The sequence below is a fragment of the Pseudophryne corroboree genome, chromosome 11 (genome assembly GCF_028390025.1).
Source record: "Pseudophryne corroboree isolate aPseCor3 chromosome 11, aPseCor3.hap2, whole genome shotgun sequence".
NCBI lineage: Eukaryota > Metazoa > Chordata > Amphibia > Anura > Myobatrachidae > Pseudophryne > Pseudophryne corroboree.
In genome coordinates, this window is record NC_086454.1 from 184,418,466 (window position 1) to 184,436,358 (window position 17,893).

General features: G+C 30.3%; 8 non-coding genes across 8 annotated transcripts; all 8 read right to left on the minus strand.

The window, feature by feature from the left end:
* Positions 1–618: 618 nt before the first annotated feature.
* TRNAV-UAC (transfer RNA valine (anticodon UAC)) lies at positions 619–691 on the minus strand. The gene has a single exon. It is a non-coding gene; the product is annotated as a tRNA-Val (tRNA).
* Positions 692–2,612: 1,921 nt separating this feature from the next.
* On the minus strand, positions 2,613–2,685 carry TRNAV-UAC (transfer RNA valine (anticodon UAC)). Its single transcript has one exon. It is a non-coding gene; the product is annotated as a tRNA-Val (tRNA).
* Positions 2,686–4,610: 1,925 nt separating this feature from the next.
* TRNAV-UAC (transfer RNA valine (anticodon UAC)) lies at positions 4,611–4,683 on the minus strand. Its single transcript has one exon. It is a non-coding gene; the product is annotated as a tRNA-Val (tRNA).
* Positions 4,684–8,605: 3,922 nt separating this feature from the next.
* On the minus strand, positions 8,606–8,678 carry TRNAV-UAC (transfer RNA valine (anticodon UAC)). Its single transcript has one exon. It is a non-coding gene; the product is annotated as a tRNA-Val (tRNA).
* A 1,925-nt stretch (positions 8,679–10,603) lies between these two features.
* Positions 10,604–10,676, minus strand: TRNAV-UAC (transfer RNA valine (anticodon UAC)). Its single transcript has one exon. It is a non-coding gene; the product is annotated as a tRNA-Val (tRNA).
* Positions 10,677–12,600: 1,924 nt separating this feature from the next.
* TRNAV-UAC (transfer RNA valine (anticodon UAC)) lies at positions 12,601–12,673 on the minus strand. Its single transcript has one exon. It is a non-coding gene; the product is annotated as a tRNA-Val (tRNA).
* A 1,924-nt stretch (positions 12,674–14,597) lies between these two features.
* On the minus strand, positions 14,598–14,670 carry TRNAV-UAC (transfer RNA valine (anticodon UAC)). Its single transcript has one exon. It is a non-coding gene; the product is annotated as a tRNA-Val (tRNA).
* Positions 14,671–16,596: 1,926 nt separating this feature from the next.
* On the minus strand, positions 16,597–16,669 carry TRNAV-UAC (transfer RNA valine (anticodon UAC)). The gene has a single exon. It is a non-coding gene; the product is annotated as a tRNA-Val (tRNA).
* Positions 16,670–17,893: the final 1,224 nt, after the last annotated feature.

Below are 17,893 nucleotides of genomic sequence, written 5' to 3' on the forward strand. Positions count from 1 at the left end.
TCTATCCAGAAGTCAAATCTATCAGCATTTTTGCTAAACTTGCACATAGTAATTATGGAAATATTTATTTACATTTAAAGTAAATAATCTGGAAGTGAATATTAGCTACATCAAAACATGATTGCAGTTTATCATGCATTAATCATGCAATACCAAACCTTGGCAGCATTATCAAGTTGCTAGTGAAGTCATGTGAACAGTGAAGTCCTGGAAAGAATAGCTGTGCTTTGGTGAACTGGAGATGGAAATGTTGGTTTAAGTGATTTATTTAACTGTACTCAGTTAAGATGATTTATGGAAAAAGGTAGTTAGATATGATACTACAATTTATTTGTTTACTATAAATGAAATATATGATACATTGCTACCAATTTCTTATAAAACAAGAAGAGTATTTGAATCTGCTCCAGATTTTTAATCAGTTGTTTGCTGTAATAAGTTATTTTATAATTAAAAGCTAATAGATATTAAAAATAACATTTATTTCCTGAATTTAGAGAAGAAATTGAATTTTGTAAGTGAACAAATGGCATGTTTCACATTGAGCAGTAGCAGGTCAGATGTTATAAGAATGATAGTGAAGAAAATTTTCATAAATCATAAATTAGTTCAAAAATATTGTTCCACTGGGGATTGAACCCAGGACCTTCTGCGTGTAAAGCAGATGTGATAACCACTACACTATGAAACCAATATGAAATACAATAACAAACTGTTCAATTTTTTGGTTGTCCTGACAGTCGTAGTGATTTTTGGTAAACTGTTCCGGATTATCGGTGAAACGTCAAAGTGATTGTTCTTTCATTATATATAATTTTAAAAAAACAGAGCACCATATTTTTGGCAAATTGACCCAATACTTAATAGTGGTAGACCTAGCTAAAGAAAGTTATAGCCTGGTTGACCAACCTTGCATAATTAAACATTTAATATTAATCTTAATTAAAAAGCAATGACTGCAATGATAAATAAATGTGTATATCCATTTTAAAGTAAGCATTTTGCAAAGTTTTTTAAGTGATTATTTTTAATTTGAAGAATACAAATATACAAAATTCTTTATTTCTAACATCTTGACCAATTATTATCTACTGTAAGTACTCTTATCAAGATCACATTTTACTGGATTTTTTAATAAATATGGGTTCACTTGGGATTGAACTCAGGACTTTCTCCGTGTAAAGCAGATATGCTAACCACTATGCTATGAAACCACAACATAAACTGTTCTCACACTAGAAGATATTTATGGTCATCTTGACAATCAAATGCCCCAAAATCTGAGGTACACACTAAGTGATTTTGTTTAAAAATCCAATTATATGTCGCACAACACTGAATTTTCATATGTCCGCAATTAAGCAGCATGACTTAGTCATGAAAAAATGCAGAAAATATGGTCAGTTTATCGAGAACCTCCAAGTACCACATAGTGCACTAATATAGTAGGCTGAGATTTTTTTTATCTTGGCTGACCGATTCAATAACCGAAGGAGTGTGTTTGTGACCATCAGTTCTCTGGTTTATCGGAAATACACCAAATGGTCATTTAAAAACACTACCCAGTAAAACAGGATGAGCAACCAATTTTTTGCAATTGACTTTAATAATTGTATAGTGGGTACATAGATAAAGACAGTTGTAACATGGTTGACCAAACTTGCATTACCCAACATTTAAAATAAAAATTTAGCAAAGAGCAATGTGTGCAATGTTGAATAAACCTGCATATTCCCATTTTGAATAAAGAATTTTTGAAGCTTTTCAAGTGAATATTTATCATTTGAAAAACTATATACACAAAAATCATTATTTCTAACATTTTGACCAATTATCATCTGCAGGTGTCACACTTATCAAAATCACTTTTCAGTGATTTTTCTTGCCATGTTACCATAAAGTGCCTGTATTACAAATACTACATATAAATAAATGCCCTTTCACAACATAACTTAAGCATAATACTCGAAAAAAACTTTAGTAATAATCAATATACTATCTATCCAGAAGTCAAATCTATCAGCATTTTTGCTAAACTTGCACATAGTAATTATGGAAATATTTATTTACATTTAAAGTAAATAATCTGGAAGTGAATATTAGCTACATCAAAACATGATTGCAGTTTATCATGCATTAATCATGCAATACCAAACCTTGGCAGCATTATCAAGTTGCTAGTGAAGTCATGTGAACAGTGAAGTCCTGGAAAGAATAGCTGTGCTTTGGTGAACTGGAGATGGAAATGTTGGTTTAAGTGATTTATTTAACTGTACTCAGTTAAGATGATTTATGGAAAAAGGTAGTTAGATATGATACTACAATTTATTTGTTTACTATAAATGAAATATATGATACATTGCTACCAATTTCTTATAAAAGAAGAGTATTTGAATCTGCTCCAGATTTTTAATCAGTTGTTTGCTGTAATAAGTTATTTTATAATTAAAAGCTAATAGATATTAAAAATACCATTTATTTCCATATTTAGAGAAGAAATTGAATTTTGTAAGTGAACAAATGACATGCTTCACATTGAGCAGTAGCAGGTCAGATGTTATAAGAATGATAGTGAAGAAAATTTTCATAAATCATAAATTAGTGCAAAAATATGGTTCCACTGGGGATTGAACCCAGGACCTTCTGCGTGTAAAGCAGATGTGATAACCACTACACTATGAAACCAATATGAAATACAATAACAAACTGTTCAATTTTTTGGTTGTCCTGACAGTCGTAGTGATTTTTGGTAAACTGTTCCGGATTATCGGTGAAACATCAAAGTGATTGTTCTTTCATTATATATAATTTTAAAAAAACAGAGCACCATATTTTTGGCAAATTGACCCAATACTTAATAGTGGTACACCTAGCTAAAGAAAGTTATAGCCTGGTTGACCAACCTTGCATAATGAAACATTTAATATTAATCTTAATTAAAAAGCAATGACTGCAATGATAAATAAATGTGTATATCCATTTTAAAGTAAGCATTTTGCAAAGTTTTTTAAGTGATTATTTTTAATTTGAAGAAAACAAATATACAAAATTCTTTATTTCTAACATCTTGACCAATTATTATCTACTGTAAGTACTCTTATCAAGATCACATTTTACTGGATTTTTTAATAAATATGGGTTCACTTGGGATTGAACTCAGGACTTTCTCTGTGTAAAGCAGATATGCTAACCACTATGCTATGAAACCACAACATAAAATGTTCTCACACTAGAAGATATTTATGGTTATCTTGACAATCAAATGCCCCAAAATCTGAGGTACACACTAAGTGATTTTGTTTAAAAATCCAATTATATGTCGCACAACACTGAATTTTCATATGTACGCAATAAAGCAGCATGACTTAGTCATGAAAAAATGCAGAAAATATGGTCAGTTTATCGAGAACCTCCAAGTACCACATAGTGCACTAATATAGTAGGCTGAGATTTTTTTTTATCTTGGCTGACCGATTAAATAACCGAAGGAGTGTGTTTGTGACCATCAGTTCTCTGGTTTATCGGAAATACACCAAATGGTCATTTAAAAATACTACCCAGTAAAACAGGATGAGCAACCAATTTTTTGCAATTGACTTTAATAATTGTATAGTGGGTACATAGATAAAGACAGTTGTAACATGGTTGACCAAACTTGCATTACCCAACATTTAAAATAAATATCTAGCAAAGAGCAATGTGTGCAATGTTGAATAAACCTGCATATTCCCATTTTAAATAAAGAATTTTTGAAGCTTTTCAAGTGAATATTTATAATTTGAAAAAGTATATACACAAAAATCATTATTTCTAACATTTTGACCAATTATCATCTTCAGGTGTCACACTTATCAAAATCACTTTTCAGTGATTTTTATTGCCATGTTACCATAAAGTGCCTGTATTACAAATACTACATATAAATAAATGCCCTTTCACAGCATAACTTAAGCATAATACTCGAAAAAGACTTTAGTAATAATCAATATACTATCTATCCAGAAGTCAAATCTATCAGCATTTTTGCTAAACTTGCACATAGTAATTATGGAAATACTTATTTACATTTAAAGTAAATAATCTGGAAGTGAATATTAACTACATCAAAACATGATTGCAGTTTATCATGCATTAATCATGCAATACCAAACCTTGGCAGCATTATCAAGTTGCTAGTGAAGTCATGTGAACAGTGAAGTCCAGGAAAGAATAGCTGTGCTTTGGTGAACTGGTGATGGAAATGTTGGTTTAAGTGATTTATTTAACTGTACTCAGTTAAGATGATTTATGGAAAAAGGTAGTTAGATATGATACTACAATTTATTTGTTTACTATAAATGAGATATATGATACATTGCTACCAATTTCTTATAAAACAAGAAGATTATTTGAATCTGCTCCAGATTTTTAATCAGTTGTTTGCTGTAATAAGTTATTTTATAATTAAAAGCTAATAGATATTAAAAATAACATTTATTTCCATATTTAGAGAAGAAATTGAATTTTGTAAGTGAACAAATGACATGTTTCACATTGAGCAGTAGCAGGTCAGATGTTATAAGAATGATAGTGAAGAAAATTTTCATAAATCATAAATTAGTGCAAAAATATGGTTCCACTGGGGATTGAACCCAGGACCTTCTACGTGTAAAGCAGATGTGATAACCACTACACTATGAAACCAATATGCAATACAATTACAAACTGTTCAATTTTTTGGTTGTCCTGACAGTCGTAGTGATTTTTGGTAAACTGTTCCGGATTATCGGTGAAAAGTCAAAGTGATTGTTCTTTCATTATATATAATTTTAAAAAAACAGAGCACCATATTTTTGGCAAATAGACCCAATACTTAATAGTGGTAGACCTAGCTAAAGAAAGTTATAGCCTGGTTGACCAACCTTGCATAATTAAACATTTAATATTAATCTTTATTAAAAAGCAATGACTGCAATGATAAATAAATGTGTATATCCATTTTAAAGTTAGCATTTTGCTAAGTTTTTTTAAGTGATTATTTTTAATTTGAAGAAAACAAATATACAAAATTCTTTATTTCTAACATCTTGACCAATTATTATCTACTGTAAGTACTCTTATCAAGATCACAGTTTACTGGATTTTTTAATAAATGTGGGTTCACTTGGGATTGAACTCAGGACTTTCTCTGTGTAAAGCAGATATGCTAACCACTATGCTATGAAACTACAACATAAACTGTTCTCACACTAGAAGATATTTATGGTCATCTTGACAATCAAATGCCCCAAAATCTGAGGTACACACTAAGTGATTTTGTTTAAAAATCCAATTATATGTCGCACAACACTGAATTTTCATATGTCCGCAATTAAGCAGCATGACTTAGTCATGAAAAAATGCAGAAAATATGGTCAGTTTATAGAGAACCTCCAAGTACCACATAGTGCACTAATATAGTAGGCTGAGATTGTTTTTATCTTGGCTGACCGATTCAATAACCGAAGGAGTGTGTTTGTGACCATCAGTTCTCTGGTTTATCGGAAATACACCAAATGGTCATTTAAAAACACTACCCAGTAAAACAGGATGAGCAACCAATTTTTTGCAATTGACTTTAATAATTGTATAGTGGGTACATAGATAAAGACAGTTGTAACATGGTTGACCAAACTTGCATTACCCAACATTTAAAATAAAAATTTAGCAAAGAGCAATGTGTGCAATGTTGAATAAACCTGCATATTCCCATTTTAAATAAAGAATTTTTGAAGCTTTTCAAGTGAATATTTATCATTTGAAAAACTATATACACAAAAATCATTATTTCTAACATTTTGACCAATTATCATCTGCAGGTGTCACACTTATCAAAATCACTTTTCAGTGATTTTTCTTGCCATGTTACCATAAAGTGCCTGTATTACAAATACTACATATAAATAAATGCCCTTTCACAACATAACTTAAGCATAATACTCGAAAAAGACTTTAGTAATAATCAATATACTATCTATCCAGAAGTCAAATCTATCAGCATTTTTGCTAAACTTGCACATAGTAATTATGGAAATATTTATTTACATTTAAAGTAAATAATCTTGAAGTGAATATTAGCTACATCAAAACATGATTGCAGTTTATCATGCATTAATCATGCAATACCAAACCTTGGCAGCATTATCAAGTTGCTAGTGAAGTCATGTGAACAGTGAAGTCCAGGAAAGAATAGCTGTGCTTTGGTGAACTGGTGATGGAAATGTTGGTTTAAGTGATTTATTTAACTGTACTCAGTTAAGATGATTTATGGAAAAAGGTAGTTAGATATGATACTACAATTTATTTGTTTACTATAAATGAAATATATGATACATTGCTACCAATTTCTTATAAAACAAGAAGATTATTTGAATCTGCTCCAGATTTTTAATCAGTTGTTTGCTGTAATAAGTTATTTTATAATTAAAAGCTAATAGATATTAAAAATAACATTTATTTCCATATTTAGAGAAGAAATTGAATTTTGTAAGTGAACAAATGACATGTTTCACATTGAGCAGTAGCAGGTCAGATGTTATAAGAATGATAGTGAAGAAAATTTTCATAAATCATAAATTAGTGCAAAAATATGGTTCCACTGTAGATTGAACCCAAGACCTTCTGCAGGTAAAGCAGATGTGATAACCACTACACTATGAAACCAATATGCAATACAATAACAAACTGTTTAATTTTTTGGTTGTCCTGACAGTCGTAGTGATTTTTTGTAAACTGTTCCGGATTATCGGTGAAACGTCAAAGTGATTGTTCTTTCATTATATATAATTTTTAAAAAAACAGAGCACCATATTTTTGGCAAATTGACCCAATATTTAATAGTGGTACACCTAGCTAAAGAAAGTTATAGCCTGGTTGACCAACCTTGCATAATTAAACATTTAATATTAATCTTTATTAAAAAGCAATGACTGCAATGATAAATAAATGTGTATATCCATTTTAAAGTAAGCATTTTGCAAAGTTTTTTAAGTGATTATTTTTAATTTGAAGAAAACAAATATACAAAATTCTTTATTTCTAACATCTTGACCAATTATTATCTACTGTAAGTACTCTTATCAAGATCACATTTTACTGGATTTTTTAATAAATATGGGTTCACTTGGGATTGAACTCAGGACTTTCTCCGTGTAAAGCAGATATGCTAACCACTATGCTATGAAACCACAACATAAACTGTTCTCACACTAGAAGATATTTATGGTCATCTTGACAATCAAATGCCCCAAAATCTGAGGTACACACTAAGTGATTTTGTTTAAAAATCCAATTATATGTCGCACAACACTGAATTTTCATATGTCCGCAATTAAGCAGCATGACTTAGTCATGAAAAAATGCAGAAAATATGGTCAGTTTATCGAGAACCTCCAAGTACCACATAGTGCACAAATATAGTAGGCTGAGATTTTTTTTATCTTGGCTGACCGATTCAATAACCGAAGGAGTGTGTTTGTGACCATCAGTTCTCTGGTTTATCGGAAATACACCAAATGGTCATTTAAAAACACTACCCAGTAAAACAGGATGAGCAACCAATTTTTTGCAATTGACTTTAATAATTGTATAGTGGGTACATAGATGAAGACAGTTGTAACATGGTTGACCAAACTTGCATTACCCAACATTTAAAATAAAAATTAAGCAAAGAGCAATGTGTGCAATGTTGAATAAACCTGCATATTCCCATTTTAAATAAAGAATTTTTGAAGCTTTTCAAGTGAATATTTATCATTTGAAAAACTATATACACAAAAATCATTATTTCTAACATTTTGACCAATTATCATCTGCAGGTGTCACACTTATCAAAATCACTTTTCAGTGATTTTTCTTGCCATGTTACCATAAAGTGCCTGTATTACAAATACTACATATAAATAAATGCCCTTTCACAACATAACTTAAGCATAATACTCGAAAAATACTTTAGTAATAATCAATATACTATCTATCCAGAAGTCAAATCTATCAGCATTTTTGCTAAACTTGCACATAGTAATTATGGAAATATTTATTTACATTTAAAGTAAATAATCTGGAAGTGAATATTAGCTACATCAAAACATGATTGCAGTTTATCATGCATTAATCATGCAATACCAAACCTTGGCAGCATTATCAAGTTGCTAGTGAAGTCATGTGAACAGTGAAGTCCTGGAAAGAATAGCTGTGCTTTGGTGAACTGGTGATGGAAATGTTGGTTTAAGTGATTTATTTAACTGTACTCAGTTAAGATGATTATGGAAAAAGGTAGTTAGATATGATACTACAATTTATTTGTTTACTATAAATGAAATATATGATACATTGCTACCAATTTCTTATAAAACAAGAAGAGTATTTGAATCTGCTCCAGATTTTTAATCAGTTGTTTGCTGTAATAAGTTATTTTATAATTAAAAGCTAATAGATATTAAAAATAACATTTATTTCCATATTTAGAGAAGAAATTGAATTTTGTAAGTGAACAAATGACATGTTTCACATTGAGCAGTAGCAGGTCAGATGTTATAAGAATGATAGTGAAGAAAATTTTCATAAATCATAAATTAGTGCAAAAATATGGTTCCACTGGGGATTGAACCCAGGACCTTCTGCGTGTAAAGCAGATGTGATAACCACTACACTATGAAACCAATATAAAATACAATAACAAACTGTTCAATTTTTTGGTTGTCCTGACAGTCGTAGTGATTTTTGGTAAACTGTTCCGGATTATCGGTGAAACGTCAAAGTGATTGTTCTTTCATTATATATCATTTTAAAAAAACAGAGCACCATATTTTTGGCAAATTGACCCAATACTTAATAGTGGTACACCTAGCTAAAGAAAGTTATAGCCTGGTTGACCAACCTTGCATAATTAAACATTTAATATTAATCTTAATTAAAAAGCAATGACTGCAATGATAAATAAATGTGTATATCCATTTTAAAGTAAGCATTTTGCAAAGTTTTTTAAGTGATTATTTTTAATTTGAAGAAAACAAATATACAAAATTCTTTATTTCTAACATCTTGACCAATTATTATCTACTGTAAGTACTCTTATCAAGATCACATTTTACTGGATTTTTTAATAAATATGGGTTCACTTGGGATTGAACTCAGGACTTTCTCTGTGTAAAGCAGATATGCTAACCACTATGCTATGAAACCACAACGTAAAATGTTCTCACACTAGAAGATATTTATGGTCATCTTGACAATCAAATGCCCCAAAATCTGAGGTACACACTAAGTGATTTTGTTTAAAAATCCAATTATATGTCGCACAACACTGAATTTTCATATGTACGCAATAAAGCAGCATGACTTAGTCATGAAAAAATGCAGAAAATATGGTCAGTTTATCGAGAACCTCCAAGTACCACATAGTGCACTAATATAGTAGGCTGAGATTTTTTTTTATCTTGGCTGACCGATTCAATAACCGAAGGAGTGTGTTTGTGACCATCAGTTCTCTGGTTTATCGGAAATACACCAAATGGTCATTTAAAAACACTACCCAGTAAAACAGGATGAGCAACCAATTTTTTGCAATTGACTTTAATAATTGTATAGTGGGTACATAGATAAAGACAGTTGTAACATGGTTGACCAAACTTGCATTACCCAACATTTAAAATAAATATCTAGCAAAGAGCAATGTGTGCAATGTTGAATAAACCTGCATATTCCCATTTTAAATAAAGAATTTTTGAAGCTTTTCAAGTGAATATTTATAATTTGAAAAAGTATATACACAAAAATCATTATTTCTAACATTTTGACCAATTATCATCTTCAGGTGTCACACTTATCAAAATCACTTTTCAGTGATTTTTCTTGCCATGTTACCATAAAGTGCCTGTATTACAAATACTACATATAAATAAATGCCCTTTCACAACATAACTTAAGCATAATACTCGAAAAAGACTTTAGTAATAATCAATATACTATCTATCCAGAAGTCAAATCTATCAGCATTTTTGCTAAACTTGCACATAGTAATTATGGAAATATTTATTTACATTTAAAGTAAATAATCTGGAAGTGAATATTAGCTACATCAAAACATGATTGCAGTTTATCATGCATTAATCATGCAATACCAAACCTTGGCAGCATTATCAAGTTGCTAGTGAAGTCATGTGAACAGTGAAGTCCTGGAAAGAATAGCTGTGCTTTGGTGAACTGGTGATGGAAATGTTGGTTTAAGTGATTTATTTAACTGTACTCAGTTAAGATGATTTATGGAAAAAGGTAGTTAGATATGATACTACAATTTATTTGTTTACTATAAATGAAATATATGATACATTGCTACCAATTTCTTATAAAACAAGAAGACTATTTGAATCTGCTCCAGATTTTTAATCAGTTGTTTGCTGTAATAAGTTATTTTATAATTAAAAGCTAATAGATATTAAAAATAACATTTATTTCCATATTTAGAGAAGAAATTGAATTTTGTAAGTGAACAAATGACATGTTTCACATTGAGCAGTAGCAGGTCAGATGTTATAAGAATGATAGTGAAGAAAATTTTCATAAATCATAAATTAGTGCAAAAATATGGTTCCACTGGGGATTGAACGCAGGACCTTCTGCGTGTAAAGCAGAGGTGATAACCACTACACTATGAAACCAATATGCAATACAATAACAAACTGTTCAATTTTTTGGTTGTCCTGACAGTCGTAGTGATTTTTGGTAAACTGTTCCGGATTATCGGTGAAACGTCAAAGTGATTGTTCTTTCATTATATATAATTTTAAAAAAACAGAGCACCATATTTTTGGCAAATTGACCCAATACTTAATAGTGGTACACCTAGCTAAAGAAAGTTATAGCCTGGTTGACCAACCTTGCATAATTAAACATTTAATATTAATCTTTATTAAAAAGCAATGACTGCAATGATAAATAAATGTGTATATCCATTTTAAAGTAAGCATTTTGCAAAGTTTTTTAAGTGATTATTTTTAATTTGAAGAAAACAAATATACAAAATTCTTTATTTCTAACATCTTGACCAATTATTATCTAATGTAAGTACTCTTATCAAGATCACAGTTTACTGGATTTTTTAATAAATATGGGTTCACTTGGGATTGAACTCAGGACTTTCTCCGAGTAAAGCAGATATGCTAACCACTATGTTATGAAACCACAACATAAACTGTTCTCACACTAGAAGATATTTATGGTCATCTTGACAATCAAATGCCCCAAAATCTGAGGTACACACTAAGTGATTTTGTTTAAAAATACAATTATATGTCGCACAACACTGAATTTTCATATGTCCGCAATTAAGCAGCATGACTTAGTCATGAAAAAATGCAGAAAATATGGTCAGTTTATCGAGAACCTCCAAGTACCACATAGTGCACTAATATAGTAGGCTGAGATTTTTTTTATCTTGGCTTACCGATTCAATAACCGAAGGAGTGTGTTTGTGACCATCAGTTCTCTGGTTTATCGGAAATACACCAAATGGTCATTTAAAAACACTACCCAGTAAAACAGGATGAGCAACCAATTTTTTGCAATTGACTTTAATAATTGTATAGTGGGTACATAGATAAAGATAGTTGTAACATGGTTGACCAAACTTGCATTACCCAACATTTAAAATACAAATTTAGCAAAGAGCAATGTGTGCAATGTTGAATAAACCTGCATATTCCCATTTTAAATAAAGAATTTTTGAAGCTTTTCAAGTGAATATTTATAATTTGAAAAACTATATACACAAAAATCATTATTTCTAACATTTTGACCAATTATCATCTGCAGGTGTCACACTTATCAAAATCACTTTTCAGTGATTTTTCTTGCCATGTTACCATAAAGTGCCTGTATTACAAATACTACATATAAATAAATGCCCTTTCACAACATAACTTAAGCATAATACTCGAAAAAGACTTTAGTAATAATCAATATACTATCTATCCAGAAGTCAAATCTATCAGCATTTTTGCTAAACTTGCACATAGTAATTATGGAAATATTTATTTACATTTAAAGTAAATAATCTGGAAGTGAATATTAGCTACATCAAAACATGATTGCAGTTTATCATGCATTAATCATGCAATACCAAACCTTGGCAGCATTATCAAGTTGCTAGTGAAGTCATGTGAACAGTGAAGTCCTGGAAAGAATAGCTGTGCTTTGGTGAACTGGTGATGGAAATGTTGGTTTAAGTGATTTATTTAACTGTACTCAGTTAAGATGATTTATGGAAAAAGGTAGTTAGATATGATACTACAATTTATTTGTTTACTATAAATGAAATATATGATACATTGCTACCAATTTCTTATAAAACAAGAAGACTATTTGAATCTGCTCCAGATTTTTAATCAGTTGTTTGCTGTAATAAGTTATTTTATAATTAAAAGCTAATAGATATTAAAAATAACATTTATTTCCATATTTAGAGAAGAAATTGAATTTTGTAAGTGAACAAATGACATGTTTCACATTGAGCAGTAGCAGGTCAGATGTTATAAGAATGATAGTGAAGAAAATTTTCATAAATCATAAATTAGTGCAAAAATATGGTTCCACTGGGGATTGAACGCAGGACCTTCTGCGTGTAAAGCAGAGGTGATAACCACTACACTATGAAACCAATATGCAATACAATAACAAACTGTTCAATTTTTTGGTTGTCCTGACAGTCGTAGTGATTTTTGGTAAACTGTTCCGGATTATTGGTGAAACGTCAAAGTGATTGTTCTTTCATTATATATAATTTTAAAAAAACAGAGCACCATATTTTTGGCAAATTGACCCAATACTTAATAGTGGTACACCTAGCTAAAGAAAGTTATAGCCTGGTTGACCAACCTTGCATAATTAAACATTTAATATTAATCTTTATTGAAAAGCAATGACTGCAATGATAAATAAATGTGTATATCCATTTTAAAGTAAGCATTTTGCAAAGTTTTTTAAGTGATTATTTTTAATTTGAAGAAAACAAATAAACAAAATTATTTATTTCTAACATCTTGACCAATTATTATCTACTGTAAGTACTCTTATCAAGATCACAGTTTACTGGATTTTTTAATAAATATGGGTTCACTTGGGATTGAACTCAGGACTTTCTCCGTGTAAAGCAGATATGCTAACCACTATGTTATGAAACCACAACATAAACTGTTCTCACACTAGAAGATATTTATGGTCATCTTGACAATCAAATGCCCCAAAATCTGAGGTACACACTAAGTGATTTTGTTTAAAAATCCAATTACATGTCGCACAACACTGAATTTTCATATGTCCGCAATTAAGCAGCATGACTTAGTCATGAAAAAATGCAGAAAATATGGTCAGTTTATCGAGAACCTCCAAGTACCACATAGTGCACTAATATAGTAGGCTGAGATTTTTTTTATCTTGGCTGACCGATTCAATAACCGAAGGAGTGTGTTTGTGACCATCAGTTCTCTGGTTTATCGGAAATACACCAAATGGTCATTTAAAAACACTACCCAGTAAAACAGGATGAGCAACCAATTTTTTGCAATTGACTTTAATAATTGTATAGTGGGTACATAGATAAAGATAGTTGTAACATGGTTGACCAAACTTGCATTACCCAACATTTAAAATACAAATTTAGCAAAGAGCAATGTGTGCAATGTTGAATAAACCTGCATATTCCCATTTTAAATAACGAATTTTTGAAGCTTTTCAAGTGAATATTTATAATTTGAAAAACTATATACACAAAAATCATTATTTCTAACATTTTGACCAATTATCATCTGCAGGTGTCACACTTATCAAAATCACTTTTCAGTGATTTTTCTTGCCATGTTACCATAAAGTGCCTGTATTACAAATACTACATATAAATAAATGCCCTTTCACAACATAACTTAAGCATAATACTCGAAAAAGACTTTAGTAATAATCAATATACTATCTATCCAGAAGTCAAATCTATCAGCATTTTTGCTAAACTTGCACATAGTAATTATGGAAATATTTATTTACATTTAAAGTAAATAATCTGGAAGTGAATGTTAGCTACATCAAAACATGATTGCAGTTTATCATGCATTAATCATGCAATACCAAACCTTGGCAGCATTATCAAGTTGCTAGTGAAGTCATGTGAACAGTGAAGTCCTGGAAAGAATAGCTGTGCTTTGGTGAACTGGTGATGGAAATGTTGGTTTAAGTGATTTATTTAACTGTACTCAGTTAAGATGATTTATGGAAAAAGGTAGTTAGATATGATACTACAATTTATTTGTTTACTATAAATGAAATATATGATACATTGCTACCAATTTCTTATAAAACAAGAAGACTATTTGAATCTGCTCCAGATTTTTAATCAGTTGTTTGCTGTAATAAGTTATTTTATAATTAAAAGCTAATAGATATTAAAAATAACATTTATTTCCATATTTAGAGAAGAAATTGAATTTTGTAAGTGAACAAATGACATGTTTTACATTGAGCAGTAGCAGGTCAGATGTTATAAGAATGATAGTGAAGAAAATTTTCATAAATCATAAATTAGTGCAAAAATATGGTTCCACTGGGGATTGTACCCAGGACCTTCTACGTGTAAAGCAGATGTGATAACCACTACACTATGAAACCAATATGCAATACAATTACAAACTGTTCAATTTTTTGGTTGTCCTGACAGTCGTAGTGATTTTTGGTAAACTGTTCCGGATTATCGGTGAAAAGTCAAAGTGATTGTTCTTTCATTATATATAATTTTAAAAAAACAGAGCACCATATTTTTGGCAAATAGACCCAATACTTAATAGTGGTAGACCTAGCTAAAGAAAGTTATAGCCTGGTTGACCAACCTTGCATAATTAAACATCTAATATTAATCTTTATTAAAAAGCAATGACTGCAATGATAAATAAATGTGTATATCCATATTAAAGTTAGCATTTTGCAAAGTTTTTTTAAATGATTATTTTTAATTTGAAGAAAACAAATATACAAAATTCTTTATTTCTAACATCTTGACCAATTATTATCTACTGTAAGTACTCTTATCAAGATCACAGTTTACTGGATTTTTTAATAAATATGGGTTCACTTGGGATTGAACTCAGGACTTTCTCCGTGTAAAGCAGATATGCTAACCACTATGCTATGAAACCACAACATAAACTGTTCTCACACTAGAAGATATTTATGGTCATCTTGACAATCAAATGCCCCAAAATCTGAGGTACACACTAAGTGATTTTGTTTAAAAATCCAATTATATGTCGCACAACACTGAATTTTCATATGTCCGCAATTAAGCAGCATGACTTAGTCATGAAAAAATGCAGAAAATATGGTCAGTTTATCGAGAACCTCCAAGTACCACATAGTGCACTAATATAGTAGGCTGAGATTTTTTTTTATCTTGGCTGACCGATTCAATAACCGAAGGAGTGTGTTTGTGACCATCAGTTCTCTGGTTTATCGGAAATACACCAAATGGTCATTTAAAAACACTACCCAGTAAAACAGGATGAGCAACCAATTTTTTGCAATTGACTTTAATAATTGTATAGTGGGTACATAGATAAAGACAGTTGTAACATGGTTGACCAAACTTGCATTACCCAACATTTAAAATAAAAATTTAGCAAAGAGCAATGTGTGCAATGTTGAATAAACCTGCATATTCCCATTTTAAATAAAGAATTTTTGAAGCTTTTCAAGTGAATATTTATAATTTGAAAAACTATATACACAAAAATCATTATTTCTAACATTTTGACCAATTATCATCTGCAGGTGTCACACTTATCAAAATCACTTTTCAGTGATTTTTCTTGCCATGTTACCATAAAGTGCCTGTATTACAAATACTACATATAAATAAATGCCCTTTCACAACATAACTTAAGCATAATACTCGAAAAAGATTTTTGTAATAATCAATATACTATCTATCCAGAAGTCAAATCTATCAGCATTTTTGCTAAACTTGCACATAGTAATTATGGAAATATTTATTTACATTTAAAGTAAATAATCTGGAAGTGAATATTAGCTACATCAAAACATGATTGCAGTTTATCATGCATTAGTCATGCAATACCAAACCTTGGCAGCATTATCAAGTTGCTAGTGAAGTCATGTGAACAGTGAAGTCCTGGAAAGAATAGCTGTGCTTTGGTGAACTGGTGATGGAAATGTTGGTTTAAGTGATTTATTTAACTGTACTCAGTTAAGATGATTTATGGAAAAAGGTAGTTAGATATGATACTACAATTTATTTGTTTACTATAAATGAAATATATGATACATTGCTACCAATTTCTTATAAAACAAGAAGACTATTTGAATCTGCTCCAGATTTTTAATCAGTTGTTTGCTGTAATAAGTTATTTTATAATTAAAAGCTAATAGATATTAAAAATAACATTTATTTCCATATTTAGAGAAGAAATTGAATTTTGTAAGTGAACAAATGACATGTTTCACATTGAGCAGTAGCAGGTCAGATGTTATAAGAATGATAGTGAAGAAAATTTTCATAAATCATAAATTAGTGCAAAAATATGGTTCCACTGGGGATTGAACCCAGGACCTTCTGCGTGTAAAGCAGAGGTGATAACCACTACACTATGAAACCAATATGCAATACAATAACACACTGTTCAATTTTTTGGTTGTCCTGACAGTCGTAGTGATTTTTGGTCAACTGTTCCGGATTATCGGTGAAACGTCAAAGTGATTGTTCTTTCATTATATATAATTTTAAAAAAACAGAGCACTATATTTTTGGCAAATTGACCCAATACTTAATAGTGGTACACCTAGCTAAAGAAAGTTATAGCCTGGTTGACCAACCTTGCATAATTAAACATTTAATATTAATCTTTATTAAAAAGCAATGACTGCAATGATAAATAAATGTGTATATCCATTTTAAAGTAAGCATTTTGCAAAGTTTTTTAAGTGATTATTTTTAATTTGAAGAATACAAATATACAAAATTCTTTATTTCTAACATCTTGACCAATTATTATCTACTGTAAGTACTCTTATCAAGATCACAGTTTACTGGATTTTTTAATAAATATGGATTCACTTGGGATTGAACTCAAGACTTTCTCCGTGTAAAGCAGATATGCTAACCACTATGCTATGAAACCACAACATAAACTGTTCTCACACTAGAAGATATTTATGGTCATCTTGACAATCAAATGCCCCAAAATCTGAGGTACACACTAAGTGATTTTGTTTAAAAATCCAATTATATGTCGCACAATACTGAATTTTCATATGTCCGCAATTAAGCAGCATGACTTAGTCATGAAAAAATGCAGACAATAAAATGCAGACAATATGGTCAGTTTATCGAGAACCTCCAAGTACCACATAGTGCACTAATATAGTAGGCTGAGATTTTTTTTATCTTGGCTGACCGATTCAATAACCGAAGGAGTGTGTTTGTGACCATCAGTTCTCTGGTTTATCGGAAATACACCAAATGGTCATTTAAAAACACTACCCAGTAAAACAGGATGAGCAACCAATTTTTTGCAATTGACTTTAATAATTGTATAGTGGGTACATAGATAAAGACAGTTGTAACATGGTTGACCAAACTTGCATTACTCAACAATTAAAATACAAATTTAGCAAAGAGCAATGTGTGCAATGTTGAATAAACCTGCATATTCCCATTTTAAATAAAGAATTTTTGAAGCTTTTCAAGTGAATATTTATAATTTGAAAAACTATATACACAAAAATCATTATTTCTAACATTTTGACCAATTATCATCTGCAGGTGTCACACTTATCAAAATCACTTTTCAGTGATTTTTCTTGCCATGTTACAATAAAG